General features: G+C 46.7%; 1 long non-coding RNA gene across 1 annotated transcript; it reads right to left on the bottom strand.

The window, feature by feature from the left end:
- Positions 1–874: 874 nt before the first annotated feature.
- LOC140685263 (uncharacterized) lies at positions 875–19,518 on the bottom strand. Its single transcript, XR_012058602.1, has 3 exons — positions 19,286–19,518; positions 8,890–8,954; positions 875–1,095 (listed from the first exon to the last, which is right to left on the bottom strand). It is a non-coding gene; the product is annotated as an uncharacterized lncRNA (long non-coding RNA).
- Between the last annotated feature and the right edge of the window lie 975 nt (positions 19,519–20,493).

The raw sequence follows: 20,493 nt of genomic DNA, 5'->3' as shown, positions 1-20,493 counted from the left end.
TGTGGGTGAGCACAAGTATCAGGCAACCTGGGCACAAGTACTCATGATTATGAGCTCCTGGACTAATAAAGGCAATTAGATATAAACAGAGGCATCAGCAGCAGATGAAAGTAGGACCTCTGTTCCCAAACACAACTCTGGCAGAGGAGTGTTTTGATCAATCCAAGCAAAACTGCTTTAGATAAACAAATTTGATGAGCACATGCTTTACTCAACATGTGCAACTGAGGAGCTCTCCAGTTTTACCTCATGTCTCCCAGAGATAGGAGGAGTTTTGAGGTTTTACTCTTGAAAGTGTGACTGCCTTAGAGGAGACACTCATTGAGGTTAGAAGTTTTATATTACACAAAATTGCAGTTTATAATATAAGGAAAGTCTTGCCTTGCTTCACCAGGAAATGTGGCACACACGCGCAGATTCCTGCAGATTTTGCAGACTGTCCTGCAAAATCTGCAGGAATTGTTCAAGCAGTTCAGAAAAGGAACACAGGGTGGGAAATGACTGCTCTGGATTTTGTATCAATGCTCCTGGAGCAAAACACTTCACTGAGGCAAGAGCTGGAAAGGAGGAGAGAGGCAAAGTGAGAGGATAATCCCATTTGTCCAACAAGATCAACTCACTTCATCCAAAAGAAAGAACAGGGACCTACTGTTCTGGGCAGCAAGCAGGGTTTAACCCAAAATAACCACAGGTGGGTGTCCAGCACATGGAGCTACCTCACACACCTTCTCAGGGTGCTCCTGATGGTGCCACCACCACACAGACCACGCACCCCACAGAGCACACAGCCAGCTCACTGCTGAGTGAACCTGCTCTGGTTTGAAAGCAAAACCAGTCGGAGACTCCAAGCCAGAAACACAATTTATTAGGAAAAGGGAAAAGAAACAAAATACATGCAATAATTCAAAAGAAAAACCATGGACAGAGTCAGAATACAACCTTGACACTGTGTTGGTCATGGTGTTGGGCCAAATTGGAGTGGCTGCAGTTCTCCTGGAGTGGCAGATGTGGTTCTGTGGGAGCAGTGATCCTGCAGAAAGGTGTACTCTTCCTCTGAAGGTCCAGTGGAAAACCCCAGCTGTTCCTCTTGGAAACCTGTGGAAAGGCTGACTCTGATGTCCCCAAAACTCAGATTATATCCAGGTAGGAATGCTTGGCTCCTCCCCTCTGGGCAGAGCATCTCCCAATGGGATGCTGTAATTTTATCAGCCATGCAGTGACATTCAATAGCCCATTATCAGCAGACATCTTCCCTGAGAGGGTTGGTTGTAGAAAAGAAAAGGAAAATTGCTCAATTAAAAGAAGACAACTGTCACACAGATGGGAAATGGAACACATCTTGCCTCCAAATCTGGGACAGAACCAAGGGCCAAAGGAGCCCTTTCTTCAGGTCTCAGATCACTGGAGGCGGCACAGAGGCCACACAAGTCTGGTCATGACAACAGGAAAGCGGGGAGCCCAGAAGTGATGGACACACCCTGTTTGTTGGTGCTGTCAGCTGTGCCCAAAGCAGGACCTGAGGCAGCTCAGATGCCTCCACACTCCTTTCCCCATGGCACTCCCAGCACTCCCAGCCAAACCATTCAGGTGCCCAGGGAATGAGCATGGAGAACCTTGTCCAAAAATTGACCAGGGCCTTTACCCCAGGTGACACAGGAGCCACTTCTCAGCCCTCCAGCATCTTCCTGAGCAGACTGAAATCCTTCAAAGCGCTTTCTGCTTCTCCCCAGACAAAGGAAAAACCAACAGAGGCTGGGAGTCAGAAAGAAGAAGCCAAAGCATGGGCTGTGGAAAAGGGAACACAGGTTGTTGGTGTTCTTCTGGCTTGCGGTTTTTAGGTTTTTTTCTTCTTTTTGAGGCGTTGTAGTGTCATCTTGTTTTATTTCCTGGCACTGCAGGCTGCTGGCAGGATGACTTGGTTGCCAGGGAAACCACTGGGAAAGTGCAGAGGGCTGCTGCCCACATCTGGGCACCAAAACCACAGCTGCCAGCGAGGATCCCACTGCCTGCAGCCGTGCCAGGCCAGGGTGGAAGGAGCAGAAACAGCAGCCAGCCAAGCATCTGCTCCCACAGTGCCCAGATGAGGGGCTGAGCTACGTCTCCAGAGCCAGGGAGTGAGCCCTGCACAAGGGTCAGGATGCACAGCCAGCCCTCACCCACCAGCAAGGACAGGGTTAGCCCAGTGCCTAAGGAAGGCTCTATTTTTATTATTTTTTATTTTTAAATCGCTGCCATTAGGAGGATTGTTATGGTTGGCAATTTGCAATAATCAATTTGAAACCACAGTTTGATTAGTTAATGCACTTTCTGCTGCTCTCTGCTCTTAATTTGATTGGGAGGAGAAGGGGGGGTGGATTTTATTTCCTGGTTTGTGACAGGGCTGGTTCGTGCATGTGGTGCCACATCCCTGTTCCCATGGGGCTGTGGCATGAACCAGCCAGGGCAGGACAGGCTGGGTGTCCCCTGCTTTCTCCAGGCAGGCAGGAGAACCATCCTTCCCTGTCGGAGCCCAGCACATCCCTCTGGCTGCCCTGGCTGGCTCCAGACCCTGGCAGGGGGCTCAGAGACCTTGGCACCAAGTCACAAACACCTGTGGATTCAATTTTAGCCCATGGAAAAAGCTGCCAATTTTGTGTGAGGAATTACAAGCCACAAGGGTTTGAGTAGTGTGATATTTGAACTAACACAGGGTGGAAAAGTAGAATTTTGGGGGTTTTAGAATGGGGTTCAAGGGGATACAAGATTGAGGAATTTGGGTGTATCCTGACCTTCTGCTCCTTCATCTTGTCCTCCATGTCTTGATGTGATGGTGACACTTTTCTATTGGTTTAAGGTAGAGATTCACTGTCTAACATACATAACAGGAATTGGTGAAGAAATTGTAAACATACTACATGTAGTTTTGAGTATATAAGGTGGGAGGTGCTTGAGACTCGAGGGTAGAACGTCCATGGCTTCCTTGCTGGCCAGAGCTCGGCAGGTCAGAGAAAGAATGTTATAGATAAGAAGAAACAACCCTGAGAGCACAACTGGACACATTCCAGACTCTTTCTTTGGCTGCATCAGGCTAGGGAAGCAAAGAGTCTTTACGATCTCTCAGGGTCACCCTGACCATCAGAACCCCGAGACAAAATGACACTTCTCCACATCCCCCTCAGGCTCAGCCTCTTTTTGCCTCCCCATCTCCACACAAAGGGCTGTGGGCACCTGGGTGGGCAAGGCAGCTCTGGAGCAAAAGGAAAGCTGAGCATCAGCTCCAGAAATATCTGTAATACATGATAATCTCCAAAATAAACTCCAGGCAGGCACTGCTCTTTGCACTTGCCTGTAATATGTGATTATCCTGAAAGTTCTCACCTCCGTGCCCACACATTATTCCCACCAACTGCAGAGAGAGAACAACAAAACTAGAGAAGCATTCACAGGAAGAGAAGTAAATGCATTTTCCTCTTCCTTTCATGATCTATCCAGACTCCAAACATCTTTCTATAATCCATATTATAGAAAGTTCTCTATGGAACCTGCCCAGCTTGTTAAAGCAATGCAGGAATCACCAACCAGCTCTTTTAGAAGCTGACATAGGTGTGTCCATGCTGATTCACATCTCCTTTCCAGGGTATCCCATGGCTTTGCTGGTATTCCACTCCAAGGCTGGCTCCTCCACAAGCCCCAAGGCCCCACAGGATGATGCTAATGGTGAATATCCAGCAGGCAACACCCAGCCCCAGAAAATCCCAACCTGGAGCTGCAAAGCACCCCAAGGTTCACCTGGGCAGTCACAACCATCCCAGGTTCAGGAAGAGCTGTGACAGCTACTTTGGAAAGGCCTTTCCACCTTAAAAATGACAGTGTTGTGACACAGGAGATCTCTACCAACCCCTCCAAACCAAGACACTTCTGAAACAAGACTGTTTCCTGGTTTAGAAGAAAAATGAAGTACAAACCAAACTCCTTTGGACTTGCACGTCCCAAAGTGGGGAGAGGAGGACCATGGAATGTGCAGGGGAATCTCCAGTGCTGTGAGGGTGTCACAGAGGCTGAGTCTGCGTTCAGCAGTCACAAACCCCAGACAAGACTTGGTGAGCAGAGTGGCTAGCAGAGAACCAGGGGGAATATTTCCATCAACTGCCTTTTACTACGTTCCCACCAAAGTGACTCAGGCATTGCCAGAGCCCAGAGAATCCCAAATTGCTCCTCTCGGTAACTTCCGAGGAGTCAGCTGGGGCCACCCAGCTCAGAGCTATTTTCTGCCTCCGTCACTCATGCTGTCTCTCAGAGCTTTTCACTGCTGCTCCTTCCTTTCCCTTCCTGCTCTCACTATTCCCAATCTAGGCAGCTTCCTCCACCCACCTCTCCCCGTCCCCAAATCTGTGTTTGATGATCTGTTCCCATCTCCTCGGTTATTCTGAGCACCATGTACCAAAGATACACCAAGCAGAGAGGCTGTGACGCTCCACTCTGCTGCCCTAAGTGAGCAAGTTTAACTCTGTGCCATTAAAGGGAGAGGAAAAACCCAACAAATCCATTTTTTTTAAAGCCTTTATGCATCCCACCTGCTCGTGGAGCATCCTTGGGAGAAATCTGGATTGTTGTGACTGACATTACCTGGTGCAGTAATTAGAAGCTGTATTTACAGCCTTGCTACCATTTTAGTGCTGGTTTGCATCTGTTGTGCTCTCACTTAGAGAGCAAATGTAGTGGGGAACATCTGTTTCCTTCTGCTGGCTCAGGCGACGTCCCCGGCCAGCGATTTCCCCTCTGCTGCCATTATTTCAATTACCACGGCAGGGACGTCTCCCTGCAGCCACAGGTGCCATCCTTGGCCACATTTCCCAGCAGAGAGGAGCTTTGAGGTGATCCCACTTGAGCAGTTTGGCTCAAGGCACCCCCAGGACCCTTCTCAGCCCAGGGTCTGTGATCCCTTTCCCTCCAAACCCCAACCATTGGTGTTTGGGCACCTCACAGAAAGGGATGAAGACAAAACAGAGACATTTAACTCCTTCACCTCTCTCTCATATTGGCTGTGATGACAGAACTTTTCACTGAGAGGGAGATCAAGCACTGGAATTGCTCCCCAGGGAGGTGGCCATGGCCCCCATCCTGCCAGAGTTTGAACACAGCCTGTACAGCCCTCTTGCTTGCTCAGGCTGGAGCTGTGTGCTCACACTGGGACTGGTTTTCCCAAAGCTGGGCTCAGACAGGCTGGTGAGGCACAGCTGTGGCTGGGGAGGGCAGAGCAGGATGCAGCCTGGGCTTTGCAGGCTCAGCAGGGAGGAGGTATCAGACCAGAAAGGTTATTTTGGATCTTAAAGGTCAGCCTTAGGTCCTGTTTGGAAAACCAGGTGCTTTTCCAGCACTGGGTCTGCTCCTCCCTCACTTCTGCCAGCCCTGCAGCAGCACGTGGGGTGAGGAAATCTGCCTGCACAGGACTCTGTGCCAGGCCAGGTATGGGAGCAGATGTGAGGAGATCCTCCTGCAGCTCCAGGATTTGCTTTCCACCAGCAGTCTGTAGCCAGACCCTTTCTGATTTAGACCCCTTGCCCTGATCTGTCCTGCCCAGATGGAGCTGCTCCAGGCTGGTGCTGCCTCCCCATCCCTGCACATCAGCACTGAGCTCCACAGCTTCCCCAGGGCTCTGCAGACAGTTCCACACCACAAACCACTGCTAGCAAACAGCACAGCTGGAAAATGCACCAGGAAAACCACTCTGCTCCACAGTGGCTTTAAGGAGAGCCAGGGTTATGCAGGTTTTTTGTGCATTAAAGCCAACAGAAGGTTCTTAGCTTATTTAGGTCAATTAACTACAGCTTTCAAATTAAGTTCTCATCTCATTTTACAGACAAGCTGTAAGCAAAGCATAAAAAAAAGGGTCAGCTGAGGAGAGCAGAGCCCAGGCTTTCCAGACAAGTAATTTAAACCCAAAGGGCAGAAACAAAACTGAGATCAAAGGAGAGCACAGAGACCACCTAAACATGGTCTGCTGCTTCGCCCACTGGTTCTTTTTTTGCTCTGTGCCCCAAACTCGAGCCAGAAGAAGGTGGAAGATGCTACACGAAGAGCTGAGCAGGGAAGCCATTTGTGGCACACGCCACCACATTTCATCGGTCTCCCAGAGCCAGCAATGACGGTCCATATTCTGGAGTGCCATCTACTGGCATTTTTATCTCTTTGCTGTAAATTAAAGCCGACCCCGGTGTTAGAACGGCACTCAGGCTGCAGTCAAGCGCCTGAAAAATGCCAGAATCCAGATAACCCCAGGCCAGTCCCCTTGTACAGGTGCATCACAACACACAGTGGAATAATAAGATCATGGAGCACTTTTTATCCTGCAGGAAAAAGCCCCTTTCGTACACCAGATGGATAGTGCTCTCTTAATGAGCAGCTATTCAATATTTTTCTTTATCCTCATCCTTCAATATGTAGTCCTGTGTCCTGGGCATGGCATGCTATTGAAGTCCTGGGCTAAATAATGAGCTATTAATTTTCTCCTGGGCTTTCACAGCATTTATTATGGCGGTATCCGAATGGTTTGCAAACATTAATTTGCCTGAGAGCAGCCCTGCAAGAGAGTGGAATTATTCTTGTGCAGCTGGAGAACTCAGGCACGGCCAGTTTAAAACCAGAAGGGTACCCTGGGCTTGGGTGCTCCAGATGAGATGCAGAAAGGACCCATTTTTCAAGTCAAAGCTTTTTAGGGCACCACATCCACAACCTCTGTTGTGGGAAATCCAGGATTCCTGTACAACAGACTAAGAGGATCAAGCAGAAGTTGTTTATTGTTTACATTACACACATATTTATAAATTCTACAAACTACTAAGTACACACTTCTTGACTGGTGCTTTTGTCTTGTTCACTCATTTTCTGCCTGCATTTCTCAGAGTGTGTGATTGGTTGCAGTCAAGGCGTTTCACAATCCTCTTATTTAGTTCTTGCACTCTTGGTATTCAGTTTTTCAGCCTCTTCTTTCTTAATTTAGCACAATTTATGTTCTAATAGCCTTGATGAATTCCTGAGGCTTTGCTAACCAATTTAGAAGCAGGTTGGGCTGGTGCACACTACGGCTTAAGCCTTGCAAATACATTGCAACAAACCTCTACCTTTGGCTCCAGCTTTCCCCATCTGGCACCTCAGCTGGGAGCCCAGCAGCTCTGGGGTTCATCTGAGATGAAGCTTCTCCACATTTTGACACTGCTGCAGTTCTCCAGGCTGCCCCATGAGCTCCAGAGAGACCCAGAACCTTCTGCTGGCTTTAATATACAAAAAATCTGCATAACCCTGGCTCTTCTTAAACCTCCTGTGGAGCAGAGTGGTTTTCCATCATCCCTCTGGGATGGTCATCTCTGACCACAGCCTAAATAATCCCTTCAGCCCGGGGCAGCCAAATTTACACTGTGGATCTTCCCAGAGACCATCTCTTCCCCATAACACAGCCCACCACAAAGCATTCCCTCACACATCTCTGGCAAGCTGAAAATTTGGGTAAGAAGACCAGAAATCTGAGAAAAAAAATGTGCCAAAGGAGGAGAGGGAAGGAGCAGCACGGACAGACTGGGGTCCTGCCACCAAAAATAACAGTTCCTGTTGATTAGGAGAGCTCTCAGGGTCAGGGGTGGCTGCGTGTGCTGGAAAAGTCTCTCCTCCAACCCGTGCTTCCAAAGAAAGGCTCAGCAGTCTGTTGTCTGGTCTCAAGGCAGTTTATTGCAAGTTATCTAAAAGATTTTCTCAGCAGCTCAGGCAGAGGCACACACACACCCTGACATCCTCTCTGACTCCCGACTGCTTCTTCTCTCCCCCTCTGCCCAGGGCTGCTGCTGTCTTTTATATGGTACATTACGTGTTACATGGGTACAGTTTTTCCCCAATGCCTATTACCTATATTAAATGGTGCTTTTCTATCTTTTATATGGTACATTACGTGTTACATGGGTACAGTTTTTCCCCAATGCCTATTACCTAAATTAAATGGTGCTTTTCTACTCTAAACCAATCTGTGAGTGCCAACATCACCAAGAACATGGAGGTAAGGAAGGAGAAAGAGGAGGAACAGGACCGGCCCAAATTCCTCCATCTTAAAACCTCTGACCCCCATGTACAAAACCAAAATCCCCTGTACAGCACTCAAAAATTCTTCCCTTTGTAACTACTTCTACTATAACATCTAAACTTTTGTGATTTCTTGTTCTTCCTGCAAGGTTGGTAAATCATTCCATGGTTCAATCCCAAAATCACAGCTGTTTCCAGCTGCCTGCCAGGGTCTCAAATGCTTCTGACCTGGACCCAGAAGATCCAAAAATGTCTGAGGGACAGTTTGAGTTCTGACACCCTTGCAGCTGCTTCACACCCCCACGTTTCTGGTAGAGGCAGAGCTTCAGCTCCAGGGCTGGTGAATCTCATCATGGCAGAACCAGCCTTTCACTCTGTCCTGCCAGGGCATTTTCCAGCCCCTGGTCACTAATTCCATTTCAACCAGAAGAATCACAAGACTATTTTGGGGATCAGAAGTCAATATTTTATATTGTATTTAAGGAAGAAAGAACTAATAACATAATGAGTATTATATTTTCTTTTTACTTTTCATCCTTTCCAGTCCCTTAGCCCTCCTAAGATCTTATTTGCATTTTTGATCAGACCCATACACCAAGAGAAAGCCCTTGGGGATCTGGATGTAAAAGTGCCCAGGTCGTTTTCCTGGGCTGAATCAATTAATTTACACCCCTGGGAATAAAATGGATTTTTTCTGGCAACATGTACAATTACTCTCTGTTTTCATTGGTAAGAGAAGGGGAGACTGAGGCTTTGAAATGCAAAGTGGTGTGTGCAAAAATCATCATCTCCAGCAGCAAAAGCTTCCCTTGGTGCTGTGATCCAGGTGAGGCAGCATCTTACCTGTGAGGGAAGGAGCTCACAGGAGCCATCCAGGCTCGTCCTTGCCCTGGGGATCAGCGATGGCTCTGCCACAGGAGATAAATAAAATCCTTCAGTAAGGGAGCAAAGCCCCCTGTGCCTTCCAAAAACACAGCAGCATCCCATAAAAACGGCCCGTGGCTCATGCTGCCCTTGCAGGGCCCTCCAATTTACCCCCCTTAGCTCCACTGCCCAGTCATTTATTATTTGAAACTTCCACGTCCAAGCTCTTAACCACATCCTCAGCACAAAGCACAGCAGGAGGAAAACCTGGCACAGGGACTGTCTGGGGGTTTTCAGCCCAATTTGCTAGTTTAAGATTCTTCAGCTCAATTCCCTCCTGCATGAATACATTTAGGTTTTTTTTTTGTTTCTTTTTATGGATTTTTGTGGGGTTTTGGTGATGTTTTTGTTTTGCTTTTTTTTTTGTTGTTGTTTTTTTTTTGTTGTTTTTTTTGTTTTGTTTTTTTTGTTTTTTTGGGTTTTTTTGAGTGCACAAACATGGATGAAGCCCACTCTGAGCTGGCAGCTGGGAATAGCTTTTCTCTCACCTCACAGTAGGAATATTGTCCCTTGATAGGAGAAGAAAGGAAAAATAGCCTGGTGTGGTTTAATACCTCTTGCAATTGGCAGCCAGTACTTTATGCAGCCCAACAAGCTTCTTGGGGGTGCCAGAGATAAAATGCTTGGCCAGGTTTTGCCTGGCATGAAAGCTGAGCCACCTCCCTGCCCCACAGGCCATGGAAGGCAGCAGCACTTTTAGAAATGTCCAAATTAGTTAAGGGTATTACACCATAGCCTTGATAATCTCCAAATGCAAATGGTGCTGATTAACCACACTGGAATCTTGTCCTGCAAAATCTGAGGGCTCAAATGACCCTGGCTGAGAAACTTTGGGGTTTTCTGGTGCAGCCAACCCTGAGCAGACACCCCCAGCCTCCCTTCCCCTCCTGCTTCAGAGCTGGAAGAAGCTTTCCCAGGATGTCTCAGGATTTCTGTGATTCACCACCGAGGTGGAAGAATTTTCTGCCTCAAGAGATGTTCCCAAAGGGAAGGGAGAGCCACAAGTTGCAGCCCTGCATGTGTGCCTCAGTTTCCCACTCCAGGAATGATCCCAACCAACCCTTTAAGGGCCTGTGATGTCTCTGGGTACAGAGAATCCTTCTCCACACCCAGCTCCAGCCTCAAGTGGAGCAACTTAAAAACCAAGTTCTCCTCCTCAGACCAACTCCCTGCACAACCCCTAGGTTGAACTCTGTGGAAAATACTTAATTAATCTCTCTTGCTGCAGCCTAATTCTCTCTTCAACATGTGGCTGTCACTTCCCTGTCATCACAGCTGATTTACAATGGGGTTTAATTAAATCCTCCGTACATTATTCAGCATTCTCTGAAGACAACACCAAAGCAGCCAAGGGTATTTAAAATGTCACCTGCTGAGACGTATCATCTCCCCCTAAATAAATATGACAGTGATCAAACTTTGGCTAATTACAGTGACTTCGTTATTTGTTTGTATGTTTTAATATTTAATTGCTTTCGTGTTCATCCAATTACAAAGCAACAGCAAATAGAAATTAACTTTTTATCAGCGTGTTCCCAGCCCAGCTAATCAGCACTTCAAAGGCCAGACACAATAGGAGGCCATCCAACCTGAGAGTGCTTTACAATATATTCTCTGCTGAATGGACCGGTCTATTAAATTAAGGGAGAATTGTGTTTGTCAGGGCACTCCCAGCTCCCACCCGGATTCCCTTTATGTGCCCATTTACGGGGCCTCCTTGCAGCATCCTTGCAGCAGGGCTGTAAATTGTTTGTATTGCTTGTGGGGCTCTCCTCTGCTCTGCCCGAGGTGACAGTGGGTGGCTCCAGGCAGCAGAAAATCCTGGGAAATCGCTTCATTTTGGAAGCACATGGCACATCTGACTCCCTGGCATGTGGGGAGCAGAGACAGCATCACACACAGTGTCCTCAATGAAGTTACAGAGGAGCTGAACCTCACTTTTCCCCCCCAAATCTGAATATCCCCCCCAAATCTGAATTTTCCCCCAAATCTGAATTTTTCCCCCCAAATCTGAATTTTCCCCCCCAAATCTGAATTTTCCAGTGCAGATGCCGGAGCTCTCCCAAGCCAGGGGTCTGCAATAACTTTAATTTCATCCCCATTCCCCTGTGCCTGTTGAAATTAAGCTCAGCTTAGCAATGAGAAGAGGTCCATGAACTCCCATCCTTGCTGAGCCTGGGACACCTCGACCCAGGGGATTCCCACCCTTTAGAAACAAAATTATTTCTGCCAGTGCAACAGTCTTGCTGGCGACCAGCAAATATTATTTATATTGTCAGAATTTTGCCAATTTTATATTGGCGACTATTTATATTGTCAGAAACCCGATGAAGAAAACAAAAGGTTAAGTGGAGCTGCTTTCCCCCTACAAATCTCGCAGCAGAAGTGGAAGCTGGGTGCAGACAGAGTGATTTAGGGTCACAGAAAACAGATAAATAGCACATATGCCAAACAGCAGAGGAGAAACAGCACCAGACGAGCACACGCATAAATGAGAAGCCTTAAAGGACTGCTCTGCATTGCCATAGTCCTGAATTTCTTTGCTTTGCCCCATTTGCTCCAAAAAAACCAGGATTTTTAATCACCACAGTGGAATTCCAGATAAGAGACTAAGAATTGTTCCATTCATCAACATGATTTTAGGAAGCAGTCTACAAAATGATAATAAAGCACAACCTCCTTCTTTTAAATATTAAAATATCAAATATTCAAGAAAAAAAAAATTAACCCTAACCCTATGCACTCCATAAACCTGGCCCAGGCAGAGGTGTCTCCCTTGGAAGCACACACAGATTTTGATGTTACAGCCCAAAAACGCCTTATTGGGTTTTGGAGTTTATCAGAAGCCTTTCTTCTTTTGTGCACACAAAGAAAATAAAGAAAAATAATTGCACAGGTGAAAATGGGACAAACTGGGAGGTTTCTTGCCCCACATGCTGCTGTTTCTGAGAGTGTTCTACCCAACAAAATTTAATTTTAAATTTATTTATTTACATCATTAATTAAAAAAAAAACTAAAAAAAAAATTCTTACTACCTTTTTTAAAATTACTATTAATAAAATAATAATAAAATTCTTTATACCCTTTTAAAATTCTAAACCTACTTTATCTTTCTCCTAATCCTATCTTCCTACCTCACAACAAAGAAATAAATACATAAATAATTAAATAACACTAAAACCCACCACACTCATCAACACATTGATTTTAAAAATCTCAAAATTTTTAAAAAAATCATAAATTAATAATCTATTTCTCCAAACTCCACTGCAGCAGCAAATCTCATCTCTGTGCCTGGTTCACCAGGAGCTCTGTCAGCCACAGAGGCACCAACTTTCTGCAAAGGATGCAGTGACAGCCTCACATTGAAATCCTCACATTGTTAAAAAAAAAATAAAACTATTCAGGGAAAAAAAAAAAAGTACTTTTACTAGATGGATATATTTTTTCTTTAAAGCATACAAAAAAAACCCTCTGTTTTTTCCCCAGAGAAACAACTCTGTGTTTAATTTTAGGCTTCTCTCATAAAATATTAACTGGACAAAGAAATCTGTTTGAAATACTTTGATTTTATTGAAATTAAATATTTAATTTGACTCAAAATATTGTCTCAGATTTTTTTTTTTTTAAACTTTTGAGAGTGGTTTCATTTGAGAAATCAGACTTGCAGAGGTTTTCATGCAAACAGGAGTTCTGCTTTCTGTTATCTCCAGTAAGGACTCATTCACTTAATTTCTCTCCACCACAGTTACATGGCTCATTAAAAAAATACAGAAATATTGGTCCCACACCAAGGATGAAGCTGGAATAAATTTGATGGGGTCCTTTGAAACAGCTGAGCAATGGGGAGGGAGAGATTTGAGGTTGGGAGGAAGAAAACTGAGAAGAAATGCAGAAATATGCATGTGAAAAAAACCCAGATATTTCCCACTTTGATGAAAAATTTGAGCATTTTGAAGTCTATGCACAAAGACTTCAGCAAAGCTGACTGGCATGAGACAGGGAAGCAAATAAAACTCCACCAAACTCCCAGGTAGGAAGAGCTGTTTGGCAGCCCAGAAAAGTAACTTTTAAAGTTAATTCTAAGTTAAGAAGCAAGAGAATGGGAGGAAATGGTCTAAGGGATTAAAAATATTTAATTCCAGAGATATAGACGATTCAATTAGGAAATTAGAATAAAATATCCTGATTTTCCTGGCCAGTCCCAACACCACCCAAAGCATTGCTCTCATCCTGCAACTGAAAAACTCATTCCTTCTACTGAAAAAAATCCTTCAGTTCATTCCCAGCAAAGTCCTGGTTTGAATCATTTCAATATCCTTTGCCCCGAGGGGAAAAAAAAAAGTTGGAGAAAGTCCTGAAATCATGTTTATATCGCTTCCAACATGCAATTTATTTTCCCCCCTCAGCCTGGGGGGAATTTGTATCCTGCAGCTGAAGCTGACTGCATCTGTCCTGCTGCAGCCAAAGCACAAACCCCAGGCTCAGCTCCCAAACCCAGCCTGGACCAAATCAAAGTGTTCAGATGGCACAGACTGTTCACTCTGGAACTTGCTGATATTTGGAATTACGATTTACCAGCCTCACCTGGGCCAACTATTATTATTATTATTATTATTATTATTATTATTATTATTATTATATTTTTTTTTTTTTTTTTTTTATTTTTTATAATTTTTTATTTCTGGATTGACATCTCTAATGTTTTCCAGAATGTCAAATACATCTCCTGCTCAGTTTTACTGCTTAGTTTCTGCATTTTTCAGCTCTGTGATAAATGGGGTGGCTGAATACTGGGCATATCTCCAGGTTTCTGAAGCTGTCATGTCATCAGAACTCAAGAAATAACTCCATGCTGGGGACAGCACAAAGAATCCAGTCTCCCCACAGCTCCCCATTTCTCTGCTCCCAGGTTCTCATGACACAGCTGTTTTCGTTTGGTCATTTCATAGAAAAAAAAAATCCCAGAGCCAGAAAATTACAGGAGAATTTGAACTTTCCTTCCCTAAAGCCAAGCTGGACAGGGCTTGGAGCAACGTGGTTTAGTTCTGCCCATAGCAGAAATTTGGAATTAATGATCTTCAAGGTTCCTCCCAGCCCAAACCTTTCTCTGATTCCATGGAGAATCAAATTTCTAACCATGGCTGCTGAGGATTTTTTTCAAAAGGCAACACTCGAAGCTGAAAATTGAGGAGAAAAAAAGAAAAAACAGAACTATGATGGTGTGGGGCAAAAAAAGAAAAGTCCTAAAGGACACTCCACAAATTAAATGGCAGGAGTTGTTTTTGTCAGCAGCATTGAAGTGTTTAGTGTGGGTGTTCCTGAGGGATTATCCAGGACATTTGGGGTGGGCACTGGGGGTTTATAACTCCTGGCCACGCAGTGGGAAGGAACAGCCCCTGGCAGGATGGCACCGGACATACTGAAAATGGGGCAGTGAATAAAAACCCCAACAGTGTCCATCTCACACAGAGGGGGAGAAATGTATAAACTAATTTATACTTGCTCCTCCTGTGTTTCCATCCGCCTTTTCAGCCTCTTCAGGTTTATTAGCCAGGCCAACAAAGTGTGAAAAGCAGCAAAAGCCCAGTGAAATTCCAGTCTTAGGCTGGAAATGGAGGGGTGTATTCCATTGCCATCTGTTAGAGGCAGTTATTTTCTGTCCATTGGGCAGTTTACTTTATCTCTCCCACACCCAACCCTCCCTCCAGGAGATCTCTGCTGTCCATGGCCACTGAGTGTCCCTGCATGGCTGAGAAAATTCCATCATCCATGGGGAGATGCTGTGCCCAGGGGAGGAGCCAAACATTCCTACCTGGATACAATCTGACCTGGGAACAGCACAGCAGCCTTTGCCCCCTGCATTCCCAGAGGAGCAGCTTTCCTCCCCCCTGCATTCCCAGAGGAGCAGCTTTCTTCCCCCTGCATTCCCAGAGGAGCAGCTTTCTTCCCACTGCATTCCCAGAGGAGCAGCTTTCTCCCCACTGCATTCCCAGAGGAGCCCAGGCCCATCTCCCCCAGCCCTGGAGCTCCAGAGGATCCTGCCCCAGCAGAAGCACAGCTGGCACTGCAGGAGGGCTGAGCCACCCTGGGATGGGGCTGCTGCCACCTCCCTGACCCACGGGTGGACAGAGCCTGCTCTCACTCTGGCAGGGGTTTGTTTTCTGGTTTTATTTGTACTATTGCATTTTTACTAATTTTATTTAATTTTCCTAGTAAATAACTGTTATTCCAATTCCCATATCTTTGCCTGAGAGCCCCTTAATTTCAAATTTATAATAATTCAGAGGAGGGGGGGTTTACATTTTCCATTTCAGGGGAGGCTCCTGCCTTCTTTAGCAGCCACCTGTCTGTTCAAACCAAGAGAATTCCTCAGAACTTTCTGCCTCCCACATGTGGAAATCCTCCTGCTGCACACAGCTCCAGAAGCCACTGCCCCAGCCCATCCTTCACCTGCCCCCTGTTTCAGAAAAGGGAATTTCTGCTCCCTGCACCTCCTGGCAGGCTCAGAGCTGCCCCAGTGTCTCCGTGGGGAGATCCATCAGGTGTTCTAGGATGAGCCAAGCTTCTGGATAAAGACAAGGATGTGGTGGATCACTGGAAAAAACTGAGACACAAGTTACGGGTGAGACATGGCACATCCTAGGAGACGTGAATGACCACTGGAAGTATTCCAGATCCATCTGGGCACAATCCTGTGCCTGGGATGACCCTGCTTGAGCAGGGAGGTGGGACCAGATGATCCCACCTGGGGTCTCTTCCAGCCTGGCCATCCTGGATTTCAGATCTCAGCAGCAATTGCACCCAAGGAAAAGCTCAAAAGGGGGTCCAAGGGCACTGGGCTGCACCCAGCCCCTCTAGCAACAGGCTCTGATGGTGCCCTGTGACATTCCAAAGCTTTTGCAGAAGGAAATCCTCCCAGAAAGCCCCAGACAGGAACAGATTGACTTCCAACACACACAAAATTATTATTAAAAAAAGGGAAGAAAAAAAAAATCAAAGCCAACAGCTTGCACACAAGCCTTGAATTTGCAATTCTGATTCTCTAATACGAAACAGCTCCCAACTGGGGGAGGGGTAGACAGGAAATATTACAGCAATGTTATTTTGTTACACTAATTACCAATAATGGCACATACTAGACTACCAACCACAGTCAATTCATTTTGAAAGCTATATAATAATGTTTAGGATAAGGAATTAATTTTTATAGCCACTGAAGCAGATTTACTTGTACTGTAGTGTTGATTTATTGCAAATTAAATTTCTTAACTCCAGAAGTTTCCTTGGAGAACCTCAGCACATCCTGGGGTGGGACATACCTGGCTGCAAGGGGGGAATTTTGGCAGAATTAAGGTTCAGGTCAGAGTGCCCAGATCATTATTAACCCTTCAGCACACAAGACTGTTTGGATGTACCCACCTTCATGGGCAAATTCAGCCCCACAGTGTGCACGCAACGACCTACTGGATGATTTTTCTCAAGTCAACTCATTGCGAAAGTGTGGGGTTTAAGTAATTTTTTTTTATTGCATCATTTTCAAAGGTAAAATTTCAGTACTACAAGGGTCTGCTGTTTTCTTTTTTTTTTTTTTTTTCTCCCAGCGTAGAGAATTCCATAAAATATTCATAAAGTGAGAACTTTGAAGTACAGTCAAGAAGATCTACTCATTAATTTACGAAAACATCCCTGGTGTCAATTATTGACTGTGAAGAGGTTCATATTGTCTCTTCCACTCCCATGCAGGAGCTGCTGGCTCAGACTTTGTACAGAGCTGAGGGCAAGGCTGGGCCTGGGCACAAGACCAAAGAGGGAGAATCCTTGGCAGGGCTGAATGTGATCATTTCTGGCTGAAATAATTTATGAAATGATTGGGATAACTTCAGCTTCTTCACTCCTGCTCATCAGCATCCATTAATAGAGGCATGACTGTCTGGTTAGGAAGTCTCCAGGGCCTTCTCCTGCAGGTGCAGTAGATGGGCTGGTCTGGAAAGAGTTTTCCTCCAGTTCTGGAGATGTGGCTGGCTGTGGGTGGGTGGGTGAGGACAGGAACCCAAGGGATGGCTGGGCTGAGCTCTGCATCCTCCAGAAAGAGGTGATGCATCCATTCTGCCGCCAGGGAAGGAACCAACACTGTTCCCTGAGTGCTTGGGATGCCCAGAGCAAACACAGATGAGGCTTGGGTTTTGGGATCCATCTCTTTTGGGTGTGCAGGGGATTTTGTGGTGTCTCACAGGGAACATATATGGCCAGAGAAGGAGCTACACATCTGCATGAACCACACCAAGGGACTTCTGATGGGACCCAGCCCTGGGACCTTCATCACTAAGAAAACCCAATGGAAAATGTTCACTCCTATACAGCCTGCCCTGAAAAATATTCAGGCAAACAGCCACAGATGGGCACCCACCAGAGAAGCTTTCAGGGCACTGATCAAGGGCTAAGCTGTGGGCAGCTCCTCCTCATCTGCATCTTGGAAAAGGGCCCCGGCCTGCCAATCCAGCCCTTGACATTGCTACTCCTTTAAAAGGAGCCATTTATTCAGCCTAAGCCTTCCAAAGGTTCCTGTCAGAATCCAGAGCTTCCCTCTGGCTGCCCTGGCAGCTCTGGGACCCCGGCAGAGCCCCCAGAGACACTGGCTGTGATCTCTGTCCATGAAAAGAGTTTTCAATCTTACAGGATGAATTACAACCTTTCAGTGTTTGATATGAGTAATAATTAAGTGTGGCACGGGTGCAAAAGTAAAATTTTAGGGTTCTAGATTAGGGGTCCAAAGGGGACAAGACAGAGGAAATTGGGTGTGCCTTGTCCTTTTTCTCCTTCTTCATACCCTCCATGTGTCACTGTGGTGTTGGCATTTTTCTGTTGGTTCAGGCTGGGGACACACTGTTCAACGTAGGTGACAGATATTGGCACGTTATTGTAAATCCAGCACAGGTAGTTTGTGGTATTTAATGTTTGTACCATCCCACTGAGGGCAGAGCCCCACACGCTGCCCTGCAGGACAGAGCTGCGGCAGGGCAGCAGAACATGTTAGAGATAAACAGAATAAACAACCTTGAAACCAGCACAGACGAATTATGGCTTCTTCTTTGGCTGTGGGGCTGACAGACAGAGACTTTCTACAATCTCGGGATCATCAATACCTCAGATTCTGACAGCTCCAGTGACAACTGGCAGCCCAACCCAGCAGCCAAGGCTGCCAGGGGGGCTTGCAGTGGTTTCTAAACATCGTCTCTGCACCATCTGATGTGTGCAGGCACCAAACAAAAACCCACTCGAATTCCTTAGGAGGAAGAACAACGGAGCTGGAGCTGCTCCAAGTCCCATCCTGGCTGGAAGCAGCTCCTGGCACGCAGACGCAAAATCGATGGAAGAATTTGTCTGGTGCCGTTTCCACGTTTGGTATTGCGGGGTTGTTTTTGGTTTGTTTTGTTTTGGTTTTTAATGATGCTTCTAGAGATCCCACCGCTTTGAGTTTCATCCTGGGAGGGAGATGCAGAGGGAGGAGAGTCATTAGCTCATCCCTAAGGAGGACAAGAAGGGAGGAGGGTTTTCCTATGCTAATCCTGCACAGGCTGATCGCTCTCCGATGATGCTTTCTTGTGCTCCGGAATAAATGAGACTTCTCTAATTCTTTCCCAGCTGAAATAAACAGACGGGGAGCCTGCACCATGTGGCTGGCACTGCCCTATCCATCACCAGGTCCCGACTGCAGGTAGCTGTGATTACAGCTCATTATCAGCAATTACCTCAGCAGAGCTAGTAGGTGTTTTCCCCCTAGAACTTTCAGCAGCTCCAAAGCTCTTTGAAGGTTTCTCTGTGAAGAACGGCTGTAGGAAATCCCTCCCCCTCTGCGAGTAGTCAGACCTTCCTTCCAAAAGCCCTAGCCATCAGACACCACAGTGCAATCATGAAAAAGAACTGCGGAAAAATCGCAAAAGTCACGCGCCCGAAGGATGGGAGATGCACCAGGTGTGTCCTCTGGGCACAGCTGGTTGGTGGGGACATGTCTCAGAAGGACTTTTCTTTCTCTCTTTTGCTCCTCAGAAAGCTTCTCCCATGAGCAAGCTGGCCTCCCCTCACCCCTCCTCCAAACCCACAATGTAAATCCCACAAAAACCCCCACACAACAGAAAAGCACATGTACACTGGGTGCCTTTCCCGCATACAAAGTACCACAGCAGAGGACTGAGGGATGGACCCTTTGAGAAATTCATATGCCAGCCTTCCCACTATAGCAATTTCAGTCTGTCTTTGTAATTGTCTGATATTACATTGTTCCCTGCCAGAAGATTAATTAGCTAGTCTTACCCTCCAACATACCATCCCTCTGCAGCCCTCAAGGAAGCTGGAGTGGTGCCAAGTCGCACGGATTTGCTATTCGGGCTGGCAGCTGCTACTGTCGCTGCAGGAAAAAAAAAATAAAAGAAAAAAAAATAAAAAAGGAAAAAAGCCTCCTTTTGTCCCCAAGTAGCAATTGCTGTGCCAACTGACCCCAGAAGCCACCACCACTGAGGCATCCAATGTTGGCAGTGAGGAAAAATAAGGGTGGCAGGAAGCGGAAATTAAAGATTAAAAAAAAAATCAAGCAGAAATCCCCCCCTACAGCCAACATCCCACACCCAAGCCCTGCCTGGTGTCAATGCTCACGCTGTCTGAGCATGGCTGTGCTGTGGCCATGAGCCATGAGGGACACGCCGTGGGAAGTGCATGGCTGAGGGGACATCCCTGCATGGACACGACACCAACATCGGCATCCCGACATCAGCACCCCTCATCCCAGCCCAGAGCCACCTTCACGCCCCAGGCCACCCTCAGCCTGTGCCCCAGAGGAGAGGGCAGCAGGGACATCACCGTGTTGGCAGCAGGGAGCCACCACCCCGGCCAGGGCTGCTGCTGCAGCCGCTCTTGGCAAGGAGCCCGGCCCGGCACCGCGGTGGATGCGCTGCTTTTGTTCCCTCTACATCTTCTGTCATCACACACACACACACAGACACAGAGACACGCTCTGGATCTGTGTCCTCACACACACACGTGCTCTGGATCTCTCCATCTCACCCTAAACGTGGTGCCCAGGCAGGTGGGAGCTGCGTGGGTATGAGCACAGCACACCTGTGGGGGCACGAGGGTTTTTCCTCCTTGTGGAGGGGAGGAGAGCTCAAGGACTGGGAGGTAAAACCCTAAAAAAATATAGTCATCCATCTAAACTGATGCACACCACAAAACCAACTGGCAAGCACATTATCTTTCCTTCCAGGCAGCCCTCAAAAAGTTCTGTTCTGCTAAAGACACCCCAGCAGTTCATGTTTGCTGGTTGGTTTGCTGGTTTGCCCCATCAGCACCACAGGGCTCCCCAGCCATGTCCCACCAGGGCTGCAGACAGTTTATCGAGGTGTTTTCAGCAGAGGAGGCACCACAAGCACCAACAAGTTGTGTTTCAGGTAAAAAATGAAGAAAAGGAGAGCAGGACCCCTGCAAAACCAACAGTCATGAGCAGTGAGGGATGTACTGCACCCTGT

This window comes from Taeniopygia guttata, chromosome 18, assembly GCF_048771995.1.
Source record: "Taeniopygia guttata chromosome 18, bTaeGut7.mat, whole genome shotgun sequence".
NCBI lineage: Eukaryota > Metazoa > Chordata > Aves > Passeriformes > Estrildidae > Taeniopygia > Taeniopygia guttata.
Note: the sequence above shows the minus strand (reverse complement) of the source record. Positions and strands in the feature narration are given on the sequence as shown.